At 38.0% G+C, this 22,670-nt stretch overlaps 1 protein-coding gene across 2 annotated transcripts in view; it reads right to left on the minus strand.

Moving 5' to 3' along the window:
* Positions 1–22,670, minus strand: part of PPP2R3A (protein phosphatase 2 regulatory subunit B''alpha) — a 203,330-nt gene that overhangs the window by 34,984 nt on the left and 145,676 nt on the right. The window lies entirely within an intron of this gene.

A 22,670-nucleotide genomic window follows, 5' to 3' on the forward strand; every position in this document is an offset into this window, starting at 1 on the left:
GAGAGGACCTGAAAATCTACTCCCTTAGCAAATTTCCAGTACTCAGTACAGTATTATAAACTACAGTCACCATGTTGTACATTTCATCCTGACTGCAACTTTGTACCCTTTGACCAGCTCTTCCCCATTGCCTTCTCCCTTCAGCCCCTCCTCACCAAAATTCTACTCTATGCCTGTTTGTATTTGACTATTTTTGGATTCTACATATAAGTAAGATAATGCAGTATTTGTCTCTCTGTGCCTGCCTTATTTCACTTAGCATGGTGTATTCCAGGTTCATCCACATCATTGCAAATGACAGGATTTCCTTCTTTCTTTCTTTCTTTTTTTTTAAAGATTATTTATTTATTTATTTGACAGAGAGAGAGATCACAAGCAAGCAGAGGGGCAGGCAGAGATGGGGGAAGCAGGCTCCCCGCTGAGCAGGGAGCCTGATGTGGGGCTCGATCCCAGGACCCCGAGATCATGACCTGAGCCGAAGGCAGAGGCTTAACCCACTGAGCCACCCAGGCGGCCCCAGGATTTCCTTCTTTTTAAAGGGTGAATAATATTCCGTTATATGCATATATATATATATATATATATATATACACACATACACACACACACATATATATATGCATACATATATATATGCCATAATATTCCAGTGTATATGTGTCACACACAATATACTTTCTTTATCCATTTATCCACCAGGGGATATTCAGGGTGATTCCATATCTTGGCTACTGTGAATAATGCTGCAATGAACATGGGAGTGCAGGTACCTCTTCATGATCTTAATTTCAGAGCTCTGATTTGAAATAGTGATATACGAAGATCCTGAACTGACTTCCTCCCACAGGTACACCAAATCAACAGCTATATATGGAGCAATTTCCTCTGAAAAGAACCATTAAAACTACCTGAGTGACTCCTACACACTGGACAAACAAGAAAAACCCCACATCTATGTGGGTAGGACAGGCTGAGATACAATCTCACTCTAATTTCCACCTCTGTCATGGTGACCTGCAATCAGGAGGGAACTTAAAACCTGAACTTCTTCCAAGGTGTTAAGGATTTGAATCTCACTGGGCCCCATAACTTTTAGGACCTGCAACTAAAAGATGATTCCCTAAAACATATAGCTCTGGAAACCAACAGAGCTTGTGTCCATGAGACCAATAGTGAAGTGAGAAATGGCTCTTAAATGGCTTGTGTGCTTGGACTCACCCACCCCAAAGACGAGTGCAGAAGTAGCCAGTCAGCACACAGACTTTCTGTGAAAGAGACTCATTTCCTTATCTTAAATCCTTGGCCTATCGACAGGCATCTAGTTTCATATCTAGGGGCCTGCCTGGGGTACTCTCTGGGAACAAAGGCTAGTGGATACCATCTTCACTTTCCCCCCTCTGCTGCACTACAGAGTGCCAGTATCTCCTGGAGGGAGATTTTACACACATCTGATGCCCCTGTTTTTCTATCTGGAGCCCTGCCTGGTATTTGCAGCTGCCATCCAGTGGACACTCACTGATAGCCTGGCTCTTGTGGCCAGGGGTGGGGCTTGTGTTCCTGGGCCCCATGGGACTGTAACAATAGGAGACACAGTTCTTGGCAGGCTACTATATCCAGGGTACTGCACAGACAAGAAAGCCCCCAGGCTTTCTGTGAAAGAGAGCTATTTGCTTGTGTTGGAATTTTAGCCCAGAAGGCAGGTTTCAGGTTTGGCACACATTTAGAAGCTTATGGAGTTACTTTCACAGAATGGAGGCCAGTGGATGCCATCTTTGTGCTCTCCCTTTGTCTTGCTCTAGCTTGCTGCTATCTTTTAGAAAGGAGTGTATGCACTTGCATGGTGCCCCAATTTTTGGGACTGCTTCCCAGGAGACACTTTCAGATTGCTTAGCTCTGACAGTCAGTGGGGCTTATGCTTGTGGTCCCACAGGACTGTATGTATATATGTGCATACTTTAAAAAGATGAAAACAAGTCCACATTTAGGTGCTGAGATCCTCCCCTTTAGGACACTGATAGCTCTTGGCACAACCTCAACTACTGGGAGCCGTTTAAAATAAAATAGGATGCATGGACAATTTAAAGGTTTAAGAGACAACAGCTAGGGCAGGGGTGGAATAATAAGATTCACTACTACACGAGGCTGCTATTCAAGAGTTGGAGAGGTGACCATTTTATCTAATGCACAGAAACCAACAGAGTCAAGCAAAATGAATTAACAAAAAATATGTTTTTCATCTAAAAAACAAGATAAAATCTCAGAAAAAAATCCTTAATAAAACTGAATTAATAAAGTGGGTATAGAGGGATTATCCCTCCACATAATAAAGACCATATATGCAAGCCCACACCTAACATCATCTTCAATGATGAAAAGCTGAAATTTTTCCTGTAAGATCTGGAACAAGACAAAACACCCACTTTCACCATTTTTATTCAAGATAGTACTGGAAGCCCTAGCCAGAGAAATTAGGCAAGAAAAAGAAATAAAAGACATCCAAATTGGAAATGGAAGAAGCAAAACTGTTAACTCTGAGATGACATTATATACAGAAAACCCTAAAGACTCCACCAAAAACTGTTACAATTAATAAACTCTGTATAGTTGCAGGATACAAAAATCAATAGGAAGTAGCAGAAAGGTAAATTAACAAGCCCATTTGCAGCTATATCCCAAATAATATATACCTGGCAATTAATTTAACCAAGGAATAAAAAGACCTGTACACTGAAAACCACAGGATACTGATGAAAGAAACTGAAGACGACAAGCATAATGCAAAGACAGTTCATGTTCATGGATTGGAAGAATTAATGTTGTTAATATTACTCAAAGCAATCTACAGATTTGGTACAATCCCTACAAAAATTCTAATAGCATTTTTTACAGAAAGAGAACAAACTGTTCTAAAATTTGTATGGAATGACAAAAGACCATGAATAGCCAAAACAATATTGAGCAACAAGCAAAAAGCTGGAGACATACCACTTGATTTCAAAATATACTACAAAACTACAGCAATCAAAACAGTGTGGTATTGGTATAGTAACAGACAGAACAATGACATAGAATAGACGCCCAGAAATAAACCCATGCATATATGGTTAATTGATGTAGAACAAAGGAGTCAAGGATAAAAAATGGAGAAAGGATAGTCTCTTCAATAAATGTGCTGAAAAAACTGACAGCCACATGCCAAAGAAAGAAATTGGACCAGTATCTTACACTATACACAAAAATCAACTTAAAATGTATTAAAAACTTAAATATGGGGCACCTGGGTGGCTCACTTGGTTAAGTGTCTGCCTGTGGCTCACGTTATGATCCCAAGGTCCCGAGATCAAGTCCTGTGTCAGGTTCCCTGCTCAGCAGGGAGTCCACCCTCCCTCTCCTTCTGCTCCTCCCCTGCTTGTGCTCTCTCTCTCTTTCAAATAAATGAATAAAATTTTTTTTTTAAAGATTTTATTTATTTGACATACAGAGATCACAAGTAGGCGGTGGGGGTCGGGGGCGGAGGGGGGAAGGAGGCTCCCTGCAGGGAGCCTGATGTGGGACTTGATCCCAGGACCCTGAGATCATGACCCAAGCCAAAGGCAGAGGCTTAACCCACTGAGCCACCTAGGCGCCCCTGAATAAAAAAAAATCTTAAAAAACCTGAATGTAATCAAACTATAAAACTTCTAGAAGAAAATATTGGCAGTAGGCTCCTTGATATCGTCTTGGGAATGATTTTATGGATCTGACACCAAAAACAAAGGTAACAAAAGCAAAAATAAAGTGAGACTACATTAAACTAAAAAAGCTTTTGCACAGCAAAGGAAATCATCAACAAAATAAAAAGGCAACCTCCTGTATATCCAAAACATATAAAGAAGTCATATAACTCAACAGCCAAACAAAAAACAAAAAACATACAAAAAACTGATCAAACAATGGGCAGAGGATCTAAATAAACATTTTTCCAAAGACACACATATGGCCAGTAGGTACATCAGAAGATGCTCAACATGACTCAGGATGCTCAACATTTCATCAGGGAAATGCAGTTAAAAAATATAATAAGGTACCACCTCACACCTGTTAGAATGATGGTCATCAAAAAGACTAGAAATAACAAGTGTTAGGATATGGAAAAAAGGGAATATATGTGTATGTGGCAAGAAAATAAATTAGTGCAGCTACAATGGAACACAATACTAAAATTTCTCAGAAAATTATAAACAGAATTATTGTATAATCCAGCAATTCGACCTTTGGTTATTCATCTGAAGAAAATGAAAACAGTTAGTTGAAAAGATATATCCACTCCCATGTTCAATTCCATGTGGCATTATTTACAATAGCTAAAATATGGTAAAAAACCAAATGTCAATTGATGGATTAATAAAGGAAATGTGGTATATATACACAGTGAAATATTACTCAGCCTAAAAAATTATTTGATTTAAAAAAATGGGTTGAGTACTTGAATACTTAAAAAAAAAGATTTACTTTAGAGAGATAAGAGCATGAGCAAGCACAAAAGAGTGAGGGGGGCAAAGGGAGAGGAAGAGGAAGAGAGAATCTCAAGCACACTCTGTGCCAAGTGCAGAACCTGACACGGGGCTTAATCTCATGACCTCAAGACTGTGACTTGGTTTGGCTGCGCCAAAACCAAGAGCTGGAGGCTTAACCAACTGCGCCACCCAGGCACTCCTTAATAGACATTTTTCTAAAGGAGACATACAGATGGCCAACAGACCCCTAAAAAGGTGGTAAACATCACTAATCATCAGGGAACTGCAAACTAAAACCACAATGGGGTATCACTTCATACCTGTCAGAATGGCTAAAATAAAAAATACAAGAAATAATGAGTGTTGGTGAGGATGTGGAGAAAAAGGAACCCTCATGCACTGTTCATGGGAATGTAAACTGGTGCAGCCACTGTGGAAAACAGTATGGAGGTTCCTCCAAAAGTTAAAAATAGAAATACCATATGATCTAGTAATTCCATTACTAGGTATCTATCTAAGAAAACAAAAACATTATTTTGAAAACGTATATGCACCCCATGTTTACTTCAGTGTTACTTACAATAGCCAAGATATGGAAGCAACCCAAGTGTCCACTGACAGATGACTGGAGGAAGATGTGGTATATATATACAAAATGAAATATTACTCAGCTAAAAAAAAGAATGAAATCTTGCTATTTGCAAACAACATGGATAGACGAGAGAGTATAATGCTACATGAAATAAATTAGGTCAGAGAAAGATGAATATTGTACGATTATCACTCATATGTGAAATTTAAGAAACAAAGCAAATAAATGAAGAAAAGACCCAAACAGAAAACCCAGACTCTTAAATACAGAGAACAAATTGGTGGTTGCCAGAGGGGAGGAGGGGGGGGAATAGGTGAAACAGAGGGAATTAAGAGTACACTTATCCTGATGAACACTGAGAAATGTACAGAATTGTGAAATAATTATATACCTGAAACTAACATGATACCATATGTTAATTAAAAAAAAAAAACACCCAAGAAATGAAATCCTGCCATTTGTGACAACACAGATGGACTCTGAGGTTTTATGCTAGATGAAATAAGTCATACACAAATATTCTATGATCTCACTTATATTTGAAATCTAAGAAAAAAATAAATAAAAAACTGAGGTCACAGACACAGCAAAAAGATTGGTGGTTACCAGAGTGGAGAGTGGTGGGTGGGGGAGGGGTGCGTGCAAATAGGGTAAAGGTGGTGAAAAGGTACAAGCTTCCATTTATAAGATAAGTCAGTCCTGGGGATGTAATGTACTGCATGGTGACTATAGTTAAAATACTTTATTGCATATTGAAGGTTGCTAAAATCTCAAAAGTTTTCACAAGAAAAAAATTTTTAACTTTGTATGGTGATGAATGTTAAGTGAACTTATTTTGGCGATCACTCTGCAATATATATGAATACCAAATGATTATGTTGTGTATCTGAAACTAATCTCATATTTCAATTATATCTCAATAGAAAAACAATTAAAAAAAAAAGCAAGTTGGAGTTGTAGTGAAGAAATTTGAGGTCAGTTTTTCAGGCTGTACTTCTGAGTTTCAAGTTAGAAAAAAATTTGTTTTACTTACTTACTGTGGTTAAAAGCACCATTACATTTGTTCATAAATCAGTCATAATTTGAGAAGATAGATTCCTTGAGCTTCAGAAAGTTTCCCATTTATTACCAGCATATTTTCCACTTTGGCACAATAATAACACCATATTCAGAAAGTAAAATAAAATTAAGAAACTGATTTGTCTTTGGATACATATCCAGAAGTGGGATTATGGGATCCTATGGTAGTTCTATTTTTAATTTTTTGAGGAACTGCCATACTGTTTACCATAATGGTTGTACCAACTTATATTCGCATCAACAATCTACCAGTTTCTGTTTTCTCCACATCCTTGCCAATACTTATTATTTTATGACAGACATTGTAATAGGTAGGAGGTGATATTGTGGTTTCGATTTGCATTTCCCTGATGGTTAGCGATATTGAGCATCTTTTTAAAAAAAAATTAATTAATTTATTTGAGAGAGAGAGAGTGAGAGTGTGCATGAGCATGAGGGACAAAGGGCGAGGGAGAGAGAATCTCCAGCAGACTCCACTGAGTGTGGAGGCTGACATGGGGGTTGATCTCCCAACCCTGAGATCATGGCCTGAGCCAAAACCAAGAGTTACGTGCTTAACCCAATGTGCCACCCAGATGCCCCAATGTTGAGCATCTTTAATTTACCAGTTGGCTATTTGCCTTGTTGTTGCTGTTGTTTTTAAATAGAAGTTTAAATTTTTAAAAAACATAACTATTTTTATTATGAAAATTTTTAAAAATTTAAATTCAATTTAGTTAACATATAATGCATTATTAGTTCCAGGGGTAGAATTTAGTGATTCATCACTTGCATATAACACCAAGTGCTCATTATATCAAGTGCCCTGCTTAATGCCCATCACTCAGTTACTCCTTCCACCCCACCTACCATCCTCCAGCAACCCTCAGTTTATTTCCTATAGTTAAGAGTCTCCCATGGTTGTATCCCTCTGTTTTTATCTTATTTTCTTTTTCCTTCCCTTCTCCTATGTTCATCTGTTTTGTTTCTTAAATTCTACATATGAGTAAAATCATAGGGGGGATTTGTCTTTCTCTGACTTATTTTGCTTAGCATAGTACCTTCCAGTTCCATCCACATCATTACAAATGGCAAGATTTCATTCTTTTTGGTTGCTGAGTAATATTCCAGTGTGTGTGTGTGTGTGTGTGCGCGTGCGCATGCGTGTGTACATGTGTGTGTAGACACACACCAGTTCTTTATCCATTCATCTGTCAATGGACATTTGGACTCTTTCCATACATATTTTAGCTGTTGTGGACATTGCTGCTATAAACATTGGGGTGCACCTGCCCCTTCAAATTGCAACTTTTGTATCCTTTAGATAAATACCTAGTGGTGCAATTACTGGACTGGGTAGTTTTATTTTTAACTTTTTGAGGAACCTCCATGCTGTTTTCCAGAGTGGTTGTACTAGCCTGCATTCCCACTAACAGTATAAGAGGGTTCCCCTTTCTTCACATCCTCACCAACATATGTTGTTTCCCGAGTTGTTAGTTTTAGCCATTCTGACCAGTGTGAGATGCTAGGTATCTCATTGTGGTTTTGATTTCGATTTCAGTGAGGCTGAGTGATGTTGAGCATTTTTTCATGTGTCTGTTAGCCGTCTGGATGTCGTCTTTGGGGGAAATGTCTGTTCATGTTTTCTGCCCATTTCTTGATGGGATTTTTTTGTTTTCCAGGTGTTGAGTTTGATATGTTATTTTTTTTTTTTTAAAGATTTTATTGGACAGAGAGATCACAAGTAGGGAGAGAGAGGAGGAAGCAGGCTCCCCGCTGAGCAGAGAGCCAGATGCGGGGCTCAATCCCAGGACCCTGAGATTATGACCTGAGCCGAAGGCAGAGGCTTAACAGAGGCTTAACACACTAAGCCACCCAGGTGCCCTGATATGTTCTCTATAGATTTTGGATACTAGCCTTTTATCAGATATATCATTTGCAAATATCTTTTCCCATTCTGTAGGTTGCCTTTTGGTTTTGTTCATTGCTTCCTTTGCTGTGTAAAAGCTTTTTATCCTAATGAAGTCCCAATAGTTCATTTTTGCTTTTGTTTCCCTTGCGTTTGGAAACATGTCTGGCAAGAAGTTGCTGTGGCCAAGGTCAAAGATGTTGCTGTCTGTGTTCTCCTCTAGGATTTTAGTGGATTCCTGTTCCACATTTAGGTCTTTCATCCATTTTGAACTTATTTATGCATATGGTATAAGAAAGTGGTCCAGTTTCATTCTTCTGTATGTTGTTGTCCAGTTTCCCAACACTACTTGTTGAAGAGATTGTCTTTTTTCCAATGGATATTCTTTCCTGGTGTGTCAAGGATTAGCTGACCATAGATTTGAGGGTCCATTTCTGGATTCTCTAGTGTGTTCCACTGATCTACGTGTCTGTTATTATGCCAGTACCATATTGTCTTGATGATTGCAGCTTTGTAATACACGTAAAGGTCTAGAACTATGATGCCACCAGCTTTTTCTTTTTTTTTGGTGCTATTATAAATGGGATTGATTCCTTAATTTCTCTTTCTGCTGCTTCATTGTTAGCGTATAGAAATGCAACAGACTTCTGTATATTGATTTTATATCCTGTGACTTTGCTGAATTCCTGTATCAGTTCTAAAGAGTTTTTGGTGGAGTGTTTGGGTTTTCTACATAAACTATCACGTCTGTGAAGAGTGCAAGTTTGACTTATTTGTCAGTTTGGATGCCTTTGATTTTGGTTTGTTGTTCGATTGCTAAGCCTAGGACTTCCAGTACTATGTCAAACAACAGTGGCGAGAGTGGACATCCCTGTCATGTTCTTGATCTTAGAGGAAAAGCCCTCAGTTTTTCCCAATTGAGGATGATATTCCTTGTGGATCTTTTGTATATGGCCTTATGATGTTGAGGTATGTTCCCTCTATCCCTGCATAGTTGAGGTTTTTATTAAAAAAGGATGCTGTATTTTGTCAAATGCTTTTTCTTCATCTATTGAGAAGATTATATGGTTCTTGTCCTTTATTAATGTGGTGTATACATTAATTGATTTGCACATATTGAACCAAACTTGCAGCCTGGGAATAAATCCCACTTGGTCATGGTGACTAATCATTTTAATGTACTGCTGGATCCTATTAGCCAGCATTGTGGTAAGAATTTCTGCATCTGTGCTCATCACAGATATAGGTTTGTGAATCTCCTTTATAATGGGGTCTTTGTCTGGTTTTTGGATCAAGGTAATGTTGGTTGGCCTCACAGAATGACTTTGGAAATTTTCCTTCCATTTCTACTTTTGGGAACAGTTTCAGAAGAATAGGTATTATTAACTCTATAAGTGTTTTGTAGAATTCCTTTGGGAAGCCACCTAGCCTTGGCCTCTTGTTTGTTGGGAGATTTTTCATTACTGATTCAATTTCTTTGCTGGTTATTGGTCTGTTCAGGTTTTCCTATTTCTTCTGGTTTCAGTTTTGGTAGTTCATAATGTTTCTAGGAATTTATCCATTTCTTTCAGACTGCCTAATTTGTTGGCATATAATTGCTCATAATACTCTAATTGTTTGTATTTCTTCAGTGTTGGTTGTAATTTCTCCTCTTTCATTCATGGTTTTATTTATTTGGGTCCTTTCTCTTTTCTTTTTGATAAGTCTGGTTAGGGATTTATCAATCTTATTATTCTTTCAAAGGACCAGCTCCCAGCTTTGTTGATCTCAATTGTTTTTTTAAAATTTCTGTATCATTGATTTCTGCTCTAATCCTTATTATTTCTCTTCTCCTGGTGGATTTAGACTTTATTTGCTGTTCTTTTTCCAGTTGCTTTAGGTGTAAGGTTAGGTTGTGTATTTCGTGTTTCTTGTGGAAGGCCTGTATTGCTACATACTTTGCTGCCTCCCAAAGGTTTTGAATTGTTGTTTTCATTTTTATTTGATTCCCTGTGGTTTTTTTTTTTAAAGATTTTATTTATTTATTTGTCAGAAAGAGATCACAAGTAGGCAGAGAGAGAGGAGGAAGCAGGCTCCCCGCTGAGCAGAGAGCCCGATGTGGGGCTCGATCCCAGGACCCTGGGATCATGACCCGAGCCAAAGGCAGAGGCTCTAACCCACTGAGCCACCCAGGTGCCCTGGTTCCACGTGGTTTTAAAATTCTTCTTTAATTTCCTTGTTGGCCCATTCATTCATTTTTTTTTTTAAAGATTTTATTTATTTATTTGACAGAGATCACAAGTAGGCAGAGAGGCAGGCAGAGATAGAGGGGGAAGCAGGCTCCCTACTGAGCAGAGAGCCCGATGTGGGGCTTGATCACAGGCCTGTGAGATCACGACCCGAGCCGAAGGCAGCAGCTTAACCCACTGAGCCACACAGGCGCCCCTGGCCCATTCATTCTTAATGAGTTCTTTAACCTCCATGTATATGTGATCTTTCCAAATTTTTTCTCGTAGTTGACTTCACGTTTCATCACACTGTGGTCTAAAAATATGAATGGTATACCTCAAATCTTTTACTGGTGGAGACCTGATTTGTGACCCCATATTTTATCTATTCTGGAGAATGCTCCATGTGTACTCAGAGAGAATGTGTACTCTGCTGCTTCAGGATGAAATGCTCTGACTGTATCTGTTAAGTCCATCTGGTCCAGTGTGTCATTCAAAGCCCTTGTTTCCTTGTTAATTTTCTGCTTAGATGATCTGTCCATTGCTGTAGTGGGATGTTAAAGTCCCCTACTATTATTGTATTATTATCAATGAGTTTCCTTAATTAAGTGATTCATATATTTGGGTACACGCAAATTAGGGGTATAAATATTTACAATTGCTAGATCTTCTTGTTGGATAGACCCTTTAATTATGATAGAGTGTCCTTCATCTCTTATTTCAGTCTTTGGTTTAAAATCTAGTTTGTCTGATAAAAGGATGGCTACTCTAGTTTTCTTTCAATGTCCATTAGCACAATAAATGGTTTTCTATCCCCTCACTTTCAATCTGGAGGTGTCTTTGGGTCTAAAATGAGACTTGTAAGCAGCATATCGATGGGTCTTGGTCTTTTTGTTTGTTTGTTTGATTTAACCTTTCTGATTCCCTATGTCCTTTAATCGGAGCATTTAGTCTGTCTACATTCAGAGTAATTATTGAAAGATATGAATTTAGTGCCACTGTATTACCTGTAAAGTTGTTGTTTCTATAGATTGTCTATTCCTTTCTAGTCTTTGTTACTTTTGGGCTCTCTTTCCTCTCAAGGGATCCCCTTTAATATTTCTTTTAGGGATGGTTTAGTGTTCACAAATTCTTTTAGTTTTTGTTTTGGAAATGCTTTCTCTCTCCTATTCTGAATGACAGCCTTTCTGCATAAAATATTCCTGGCAGAACTGTGGAAAGAACCAAGATGCCCTTCAACGGATGAATGGATAAGGAAGATGTGGTCCACATACACTATGGAGTATTATGCCTCCATCAGAAAGGACGAAAGGACGAATACCCAACTTTTGTAGCAACATGGACAGGACTGGAAGAGATTATGCTGAGTGAAATAAGTCAAGCAGAGAGAGTCAAGTATCATATGGTTTCACTTATTTGTGGAGCATAACAAATATATAGAGGACAAGGGTAGATGGAGAGGAGAAGGGAGTTGAGGGAAATTGGAAGGGGAGGTGAACCATGAGAGACTATGGACTCTGAAAAACAACCTGAGGGTTTTGAAGGGGCGGGGGGTGGGAGGTTGGGGGAACCAGGTGGTGGGTATTAGGGAGGGCACGGATTGCATGGAGCACTGGGTGTGGTGAAAAAACAATGAATATGTTACGCTGAAAATAAATAAAAAATTAAAAAAAAAATTCTTGGCAGGATAATCTTCCCATGTAGCATATTCAATATATTATGAAGGTCCTTTCTGGCCTGCCAGGTCTCTGGACAGGTCTGCTGCCAACCTTATGTGTCTACCCTTTAGATTAAGGACCTCTTGTTCTGATCTGCTTTCAGGATTTTCTCTTTATTTTTTTAATTTGCAAGTTTCACTTTGTTGAGTTGTTGACCTATTTTCGTTGATTTTGAGGGGAGTTCTCTGTGCTTCTTGTGCTTGAATGTGTTTCCTTCCACAGATTAGGGAAATTCTCAGTATAATTTGCTCAGATAAACCTTCTGCCCCTTTTTCCTGCTCTTTATCTTTTGGGACTCCTATAATATGGATATTATATCCCTTAATGGAATTGTTGAGTTCCCTAAGTCTACCCTTGTGATCTAATAGTTTTCATTTTCTTTCTTCTTTTGTGCTCTTTTTATATAATTTTATCTTCTATATCACTGATTGATTGCTCTACTTGTTCATTTTCATTTTTTTAAAAAGATTTTATTTATTTATTTGACAGAGATCACAAGTAGGCAGAGAGGCAGGCAGAGAGAGAGGAAGGGAAGCAGGCTTCCTGCTGAGCAGAGAGCCTGATGTGGGGCTCGATCCCGGGACCCTGAGATCATGACCTGAGCCGAAGGCAGAGGATTAACCCACTGAGTCACCCAGGCACCCTCATTTTCATTTTTATGGTCTCCACTTGAGACTGTATCTTGGTAACAGCATTTTAAATTTTAGCCTGACTAGATTTTAGTTGTCTCTATAGTAAGGAATTCTCCACTGTCTTCTACGCTTTTTTCAAGCCCAGCTAGTATCCTTATAATCATTTTAAATTCTATTTCAGACATCTTACTTATATCCATATTGATTAAATCCCTGACTGAACACTATCTCCTGTTTTTTTCCCTTTGGGGTGAATTTGTCTATCTTGTCATTTTGTCCAGAAAAGAAAAAAAAGAAAAAAAAAAAACCCAACAACAACAACAAATAAACAAAAAAACTAGATCCTGGGTGTGTTTTGGTCCACTTGTTAAAAGAAACGAGTTCCTAAAATTAGAAAGAATAACATATATATGTTTATATAGAGATAAAATGAAATAACATACAATGAAAGGAAACAAAAATAAAAAAAATACATGAAGTGTATGTAAAAAAATTGAAAAATAAAAAAACAATTGAATAAAAGATTATGATTGAAAAAAGAATTACTAAAGACTAAAGAATAAAAACACAAAGAATGTTATATACTGTTTTCCCGAAGAGCTAAAGCTTTGCAGCCCTCTATGATCAGTCAAGTTGGTTCAAGTGAGTTGGTTTTGTTGGTGTTCTGGGAGAAGGGTTCTGTTGTGCTGATTCTCAGGTGGATTTGCCCTAGTGGAAATGTGCTTCAAAGTGTGGAGGGAGGCAGGGCTCAGTCTAAGTGGCTCCGGGTTCCAGTAGGTGGTGCTGTTTTGCTCCCTGAAGGTTTTTAGCACTGTGGGGTGGGATGTGGATGGCAACACCTGGCTCTCTGGCCCCAGAGCTGAATATTCGCACCCCCTAGTCTTTAGTGAGCCCTCCCAGAAGAGCAACCAGTCTTGCCTCCCTGGTTTCCATCAAAATTCTGTGTTCATCCAGCCTGTGACCAAGCATTTTTATCTCAGGCACATGACTGAGTTTCAACTCCAAATTTTAAGGAATGCTGTGGCTAGGACTGCATTGTTCCCTTCAGGGAGGGTCTCATCTCACTTCTGCTTTTTGTTGGACCCATCCCAGGAGAGTGATTGTACAGCTCTGCAGTAGTTCCACTTTATGGCAACACAGAGCAAAAAGCCAGTATGTTAGACCCACTCTTCTCAGCTGGCTTCCCCGCTCCTATACCTGAGAATTCTGCTGCACTTAGGCATGACATGTTTGTCTTTCAACCCCGGGGATCCTCAGACTGGGCTGTCACACCTGGGATTCTGCCCCACTTCTCCACCTGAGCACCTTTAACCTAGGCATGTCCCCCACTGGAGCACTGGAGCAGACTTCAAAAAGTTTCAATTTTGCACTTTGCTGCTTGTAATACTCTCAGGTAGGCTGCTGCTGCTGCTTCTTCATCTTCATCTTCTTTTTTTTAGAAGATTTTCATTTATTCATTTGACAGAGAGAGACATAGTGAGAGAGGGAACACAAGAAGGGGGAGTGGGAGAGGGAAAAGCAGGCTTTCTGCTGAGCAGGGAGTCCAATGCGGGGCTAGATCCCAGGAATCCCAGGACCCTGGGATCATGACCCCAGCGGAAGGCAGATGCTTAAAGACTGAGCCACCCAGGCGCCCCTTGAGGTAGGCTTCTTAAGTAGGCTCTGTCCCCTCTGTGGTATCCTCAGTTATATCACACCGGATTCAAGTCTCTGTATCTCCTATCTTCCAAATGGTTCCAGTGGTTGTTTCTCTACTTGTAGACTTGCAGTATTTGTTTTCTCAGATCTCTGATTGATTTCCTGGGTGTTCAGAATGATTCAATAACTATCTACTTGTATTTGAGGGATGAAACAAGCTTAGGGTCCCCCTAGTCCTCTGCCATCTTAGCTTCTTCTCTATTAGCTATTTATTTTGAGATATGTCTATTCAGGTCCTCTGCCCATTTTACTTTATCTTTCTTTCTTTTTTTTAAAAGATTTTATTTATTTATTTGACACAGAGAGAGAGAGAAAGAGAGAGAGAGATAGATCACAAGTAGGCAGAGAGAGAGGGGGAAGCAGGCTCCTTGTTGAGCAGAGAGCCCGATGTGGGGCTTGATCCCAGGACCCTGGGATCATGACCTGAGGCGAAGGTAGAGGCTTAACCCACTGAGCCACCCAGGTGCCCCCCCATTTTACTTTTTATTACATTCCCCCCCCCCAGTTTTTATTTAAATTCTAGCTAGTAAACATATACTGCAATATTAGTTTCAGGTGTAGAATTTAGTGATTCATCACTTACACACAGCACCTGGTTCTCATCACAAGTGCCCTCTTTGATACCCACCACCTACTTAACACATCACCTCGCCCACCAACCCTCCAGTAACCCTCAATTTGTTCTCTATGGTTAAGAGTCTATTTCTTGGTTTGTCTTCCTTGGCTCCCATATTTGTTTTGTTTCTTAAATTCCACTTAGGACTAAAATCATATAATATTTGTCTTTCTCTGACTTAACTTTGCTTAGCAAAATACTCTAGCACCATCCACGTCATTGCAAATGGCAAGATTTCACTCTTTTTTTATGGCTGAATAGAATCCCATTGTATACCACATCTTCTTTATCCATTTATTAGTCGATGCGCATTTGGGCTCTTTTCATAGCTTGGATATTACTGATAACGCTACTATATACACTGGGATGCATGTGTACCACTGAATCAGTATTTTTGTATCCTTTGAATAAATGTCTAATAGAGCAACTGCTGGATTATAGGGTAGTTCTAATTTTAATTTTTGAGAAACCTCCTTAGTATTTTCCAGAGTGCCTGCACCAGTTTGCATTCCCACCAACAGTGTAAGAGGGCTCTCCTTTCTTCACAGCCTCACCAGCACCTGTTGTTTCCAGTGTTATTAATTTTAGTCATTTTGATTGGTGTGAAGTGATATCTCATTGTAGTTTTGATTTGTATTTCTCTGATGATGAGTGATGTTGAGCATCTTTTCATGTGTCTGTTAGCCTCTGTTTGGTCTTTTTTGGAAAAATGTCTATTCATTTCTTCTGCCCAGTTTTAAACTGCGTTATTTCTCTTTTGGGTGTTGAGTTTGATATATTCTTTATATATTTGGGATACTAACCCCTTACCAGATATGTCATTTGCAAATTTCTTCTCCCATTCTGTAGGTTGCCTTTTAGTTCTGTTGATTATTTCCTTCACTGTGCAGCTTTTTATTTTGATGAAGTCCCAACAGTTCATTTTTGCTTTTGTTTCCTTTGCCTCAGGACATGTATCTAGTAAGAAGTTGCTAAAGCCAAGGTCAGAGAGGTTACTGCCTGTGTTCTCCTTTAGGATTTGGATGGATTCATTTAGGTCTTTCATCCATTTTGAATTTATGTATGTGTATGGTGTAAGAAAGTAGTCCAGTTTCATTCTTCTGCATGTTCCTGTTTAGTTTTCTCAACACCATTTGTTGAAGAGACTGTCTTTTTTCCATTGCATATCCTTTCCTGCTTTGTTGAAGATTAATTGACCGTATAGTTGTGATTTCATTTCTGGATTTTCTGTTATGTTCCACTGACTGTTTCTGTGCCAGTACCATACCATCTTGGTCATTATAGCTTTGTAATGTAGCTTGAAGCCTGAATTGTGATGCCCCCAGCTTTGCTTTTCGAGACTCCTTTGGCTATCTGGGGTCTTTTGTGGTTCCATACAAATTTTAGGATTCTTTGTTTCTAGCTCTGTGAAAAATGGTGGTATTTTGATAGGAATTGCGTTAAGTGTGTAGATTGCTTTGGGTAGTATAGATATTTTAACAATATTTTTCTTGTAATCCATGAGCATGGAATGATTTTCCACTTCTTTGTGTCATCTGAAATTTCTTTCATCAGTGTTGTACAGCTTTCAGGGTACAGATCTTTTTTTACCTCTTTGGTTAGGTTTATTCCTAAGTATCTTATGGTTTTTGGTACAATTATAAATGGAATTGATTTTTTTTTAAGATTTTATTTATTTATTTGACAGAGATCACAAGTAGGCAGAGAGGCGGTGGGGGGGGGGGGAAAGCAGGCTCCTTGCTGAGCAGAGAGTCCGATGTGGGGCTCGATCCCAGGACCCTGAGATCATGACCTGAGCTGAAGGCAGAGGCTTTAACCCAGTGAGCCACCCAGGCGCCCTGGAATTGATTTCTTGATTTCTCATTCTGTTGATTCTTTATTGCATACACAGAAATGCAAGATTTCTATATGTTGATTTTGCCTTTCCCCATTAAAAAAAAAAGATTTATTTACTTAGAAAGAGTGTGTGTGTGTAAGCAGGGGGTGAGGGGAGAGACAGAGGGAGATGGACTGGTAGAGAGATAATTTTCAAGTGACTCCCCAATGAGCAGAAAGCCTGATGCGGGGCTCGATCTCATGTCCCTAAGATGATGATCTGAGCCAAAATCAAGAGTCAGATACTTAACTGATACTCCCAGGTACACCTGCATTTGTCCATTTTTAAACTGAGTTGTTTTATTATTGAACTGTTTGCATTCCTTATATATTTTGGATGTTGACTTATCAGATGTATGGTTTGCAAGTATCTTCTCCCATTCTGTAGGTTGTTTTTACTCTTGATCCTTTCCTACTAGATGCTTTTTAGTTTGATACAATCCCATTGTCTATTTTTGCATTTTTTTAACCTGTACTTTTGGATCATATAAAAAAGATCAAATTGTACAGATGAATGTCAAGAAGCTTGTTCTCTGTGTTTTTTTTTCTAGTAGTTTTAGTTTCAGGCCTTGTATTTAACTCTTTAATCCATTTTGAGGCTTTTGTTGTTGTTTTAATGAAGTGAGATAGGTGTCCAACTTAATTCTTCTGCATGGAGATAACCAGTTTTCCCAGCATCCTTTATTGAAGAGATTTTCCATTCCTCATGTGTGTTCATGGCACTGTTGTCAAAGGTCAATTGACCATAAATGCAGGGATCTATTTATGGGCTCTCTACCTGGCCTAACAGTCTATATTTTGATGTTTTCATGTCAATACCATGCTTTTTTGATGAGTGTAGCTTTGTAGTATATTTTGAAATCAGATAATATAATGCCTCTAGCTTTGTTCTTATTGTTCAAGATTGCTTTTGCACTTCGCAGTCTTTTGTGATCCCAAATGAACTTTAGGATTGTTTTGTCTACTTTTGTGAAAAATGTCACTGGAATTGTGAGAAGGACTGCACTGATCTGTAGACAGCTTTGGAGAGTATTTTAATATTATTAACTCTTCTAATCCATGAAGATGGAATATCCTTTTTTTTTTTTTTCGGTGTCCTCTTCAAATTCTTTCATTAAGATTTTATAGATTTCAGTGCACAAATCTTTGACCTCCTTGGTTAAATGTATTCCTACAATAAAAATTTTTTTGATGCTATTGTACATGAGATTGTTTTTATTTTATTCCAGATAGCTTATTAGTATGTACAAATGGAACTGATTTTTGTAGATTGGTTTATTATCCTGAAACTTCACTAAATTAGTTCATTAGTTCTCATAGTGTTTTGGTAGCCTTTAGAGTTTTATATATAAAATTGATTCTTGAACAACATGGGTTTGAAGGGCATGGGTCCACTTATACATGGCCTTTTCTTGGTAAGTACAGTATACAGTATATAATATACAATATATATAATATATAACTGTACAGTATACAGTATATAATACAGTATATTCTCTTCCTTATAATTTTTTAAACTCTTTTCCCTCTAGCTTAACTGTCTAAGAATATAGTATATAATACATGTAACATACAGTATGTGTTAATCCACTGTTTAAGTTATCAGGAAGGCTTCTAGTCAACAGTAGGCCATTAGTAGTTAAGTTTTCGGGGAGTCAAAAGTTAAATGTGGATTTCTGACTGTGTAGGAGGTCAGTGCTACTAACTCGTGTTGTTACAGGGTCAACTGTATAAGATTATCTTTTCTGTAAAAAGAAAAAAACTTTACTTCTTCCTTTCTGATTTGGAAGCCTTTTCTTTATCTTGCCTAAAAATTCTGGCTAGACTTCCAGTTGAATAAGTGGCAAGAGTGGGCATCCTTGTCTTATTCCTGATCTTAGTTTTAGGAAAAGCTGATAGCTTTCACCAATGAGTATGATGTTAATTGTGAGCTTGTTATACAGAGCCTTTATTTTGTTGAGGTACATTCTTTCTCTACACTGTGTGTGTGTGTGTTTAAATTATGAAATGGTGTGAATTTTGTCAAATTTTTTTTTGTATCTATGGAGTTGATCATATTATTTTTTCACTTCTGTTAATGTTGTATATGACACTTACTAATCTGTGTATGTTAAACCATCTTTGCCCTAGGGATAACCCCCAATTTATCATGGTGTATGATCCTCTTATTGTGCTGTTGAATTTGGTTTGCTAGCATTTTGTTGAGGATTTCTGCATCTATGTTCATTAGGAATATTGGTCTATACTTTCCTTGTAGTATCTTTGGCTCTGGAATAGGGTATTATTTCTGGCCTTGTAAAATGAGTTTGTGAGTGTTCCCTCCTCTTCAGTTTTTGAGAAGAGTTTGGGAAGCACTGGCATTTATTTTTCTTTACCTATGAAGCCATCAGGTCTTGGGCTTTTTTTTTTTTTTTTTTTGAAGGTTTTTAATTGTTGATTCTATCTCCTTACTCATTATTGGTCTATTCAGATATTCTATTTCTTCATGATTCAGTCTTGATAGGCTGTATGTTTCTAGGAATTTTTCCATTCTTGTATGCTATCAATTTTGTTGGCATATAAATCTTCATAGTATCTTGTGATCTTATTTCTGTGGAATCAATGGTAATATCTTCTCTTTCACGTATAACTTATGAGTCTTCTTTTTCTTAGTTTAAGATTTGTCACTTTTATCTTTTCAAAAAAACTCTTAGTTTCATTGATCTTTTTTTACTGTTTTTCTAGTCTGCATATCATTTATTTCTGATTTTTATTATTTTCTTCCTTCTGCTAATTTTAGGTTTGGTGTGTTCTTTTTCTAGTTCCTTGAGGTATAAACACTAGATTATTTCAGGTCTTTCTTTTTTTCTTACAACAGGCATTTATTTTATTTTTTTAAAAGATTTCATTTATTTATTTGACAGAGATCACAAGTAGGCAGAGACGCAAGTGGCAGCGGGGGGGGGGGGGGGAGCAGGCTCCTCACTGAGCAGAGAGCCCGATGTGGGACTCAATCCCAGGACCCTGAGATCATGACATGAGCCGAAGGCAGAGGTTTAACCCACGGAGCCACCCAGGCACCCCATTATGGGCATTTATTAAAATTTACTCTTAGAACTGCTTTTGCTGCATCCCATAAGTTTTGCTATGTTTTGTTTCCATTTTCATTTGTCTCAAGATACTTTTTGATTTCACTTCTGATTTCTTCTTTGACTAATTGATCATGAGTGTTTTCACTTTCCACATATTTGCGATTTTCCTCCTGCTATTGACTTCTAGCTTTTTTTTTTTTTTTTTTAAACCACTGTGGTTGGAAAAGATGCCTGATACAATTCAATCTTCTGAAATTTATTGACTTGTTTTGTGGTCTAACATATGATCTATCCAGGAAAATTCTCTGTGCATGCTTAAAATGAATGTGTTATCTTGTTGCTGTTGGATGGAATGCTCTGCATATGTCCGTTAGAACGATTGGTTTGTAGTGCTGTTCAAGTCTGCTGTTTCCTAATTTTTCGTCTGGATGATCTATCCATTGTTGCAAGTAGGCTACTGAGGCCCCCTATAATTATACTGCTATTTCCCTCTTCAGTTCTGTTAATATTTACTTTATACACTTAGGTACTCCAATGTTGGGTGCATATATATTCACAGTTGTAGTATCCTCTTGATGAATCAACCCCTTTATCATTATATAATGACTTTCTTTTGACTTTACATCTATTTTTTCTGATATTAAGTAATGTCACCCTGCTCTCTTTTGGTTACCATTTGAATGGAAGATCTTTTCCCATCCCTTCACTTTTAGCTTATGTGTGTTCTTAGAGGTAAAATGAGTCCCTAATAGGCAGCATATTGTAGGATCTTGTTTTTTAATCCATTTAGCCACTCTGTGTCTTTTGATTGGCTATTTTGATCCATTTACATTTAAAGTAATTATATACAAGGACTTAGTACTGCCATTTTGTTAATTGGTTTTGACTACTGTGTAATTCTGTTATTCCTTTCTTGCTATCATCCTTTGTCATTTGCTAATTTCTTGTAGTGGTATACTTTGATTACTTTATCTTTTGTGTATCTACTATAGGTTTATTTTTGATTAACATGAAGCTTACAATAAAACATAGTTCTAACAATCTATTTTAAGTTGGCAATAACTTAAGTTCAATTGCATACAAAATCTGTAAGGTTTAACTTTTCCTTCCCCAACATTTTGTTATTGATATCACAATTTATTTCTCTTCTATATTCTGTATCCAGGATCAAATTATTGTAGATATAGTTATTTCTGATACTTTTGTCTTTTAACTTATATACCAGAGTTAAAAGTGACTTATGCACTCTATTGGAGTATTAGAGTATTCTGAATTTGACTATACTCTTAGTTTTACAGTGAGTTTTAAACTTTCATATGTTCTCCTTTTAGTTGGCATTCTTTCAACTTGAAAACTCTGTTTAGCATTTCTTGTAAGGCAGGTCTGTTGTGATGAACTCTCACAGATGTTGTTTGGCTCAGAAAGTCTTTATCTCTCCTTTTTTTCCCTGAAGGACAGCTTTGCCAAGTATAGTGTTCTTGGTTGGCAGTTTTTCCTTTGGCACTTAGAATGTATCATCCCATTCTTTCCTGGTCTGCAAGGTAGTCTACTAAGAAATCCACTGCTAGGGATTCCCATGTACATGATGAGTTGGTTTTCTCTTGCTGTTTTCAAAATTCTGTCTTTGACTTTTGAGAATTTGCTTATAATATGTCTTGGTGAAGATCTCTTTATATTTTATGTTTGGGGTTCCTTGGACTTCACGGATCTGGATGTTCATTTCCCTTCCCAGATTACAGATTAGTAAAGTTTTGTCATTATGTCTTTAAATAAGTTTTCTTCCTTTTCTTTATCTGTATTTCTGGGACTCCAATTAATATGAATATTGTTTCTTTTAGTGGTGTCCTGTAACTCTTCTAGGATTTTTGTTCTCTTTCATTTTTTTCTTTTCCTTTTCTTTCCCCTGACTGGGTAATTTCAGTTGACCAGTCTTCATGCTCACCAATTCTTTCTTTTGCTTAATAGAGTCTGTTGGTGAAGCTGTCTGTGGAACTTTTCAGTGCAGTCATTGTGTTCTTTATCCCCAGAATATCCTTTTGGCTTGTTTTTATGGTTTCTCTTTGTTACACTTCTCATTTTCTTCATGCATTGTTTCCCTGAATTTGCTCAGTTCTTTGTTTTCTTATGAAGTTCACTGAAATTTTTTAAGATGATTATTTTGAATTCTTTGTCACACAGTTTGCAGATCTCAATTTCTTTAGATCAGTTACTAGTATTTTGTTTCTTTGGTGATGTCATGTTCCCTTGGTTATTCAAGATCCTTGTAACACTGCATTGGTGTTGCTGCATCTGAAAAAGCAGGCATCACTTTCAGTCTTTAAAGACTGACTTTGGCAGGGAATGCCCTTTAGCAGTCTGTGTGTTCAGAAACTCTGGGCAGGCTGTCTCCTGGGGTCTTTGGGTGAGTTTGTGGCTAGAATCAGGAGGCCAAGGTCAGCAGGTGACTAGGCTTGTGCCTGGGTCCACGAGGGCCAATATGGTAGTAACTGGGTCTTGAGCCAGAGTCTGCAAGGTGTGGCCTACTTTTGGGATGGGTTTGTGATGCCTGCAGTATAAGTCTGCAGTGGTGGACATGGAGCCTGGGTCTCTTGGGGCTGGTCATTATCGAGGTCTACTGGGTTTTACTGGAGCCTAGGGATCTAGGGGCTGATCTGGCACTAGGGCAAGCCTGAGGTTGCACAGGCCAACCTGGTGCTGGACATTTATGGAGAATGGTGTATAGTCGCTTGCTTGGAGTCTGGTGTAGTGAAGTCTGGCTTGGTGTTGAAGTGAGTTCTGAGGCCTGGGTCCATGGGGG

This window comes from Martes martes, assembly GCF_963455335.1.
Source record: "Martes martes genome assembly, chromosome: 1".
In the NCBI taxonomy this organism is placed as follows: domain Eukaryota; kingdom Metazoa; phylum Chordata; class Mammalia; order Carnivora; family Mustelidae; genus Martes; species Martes martes.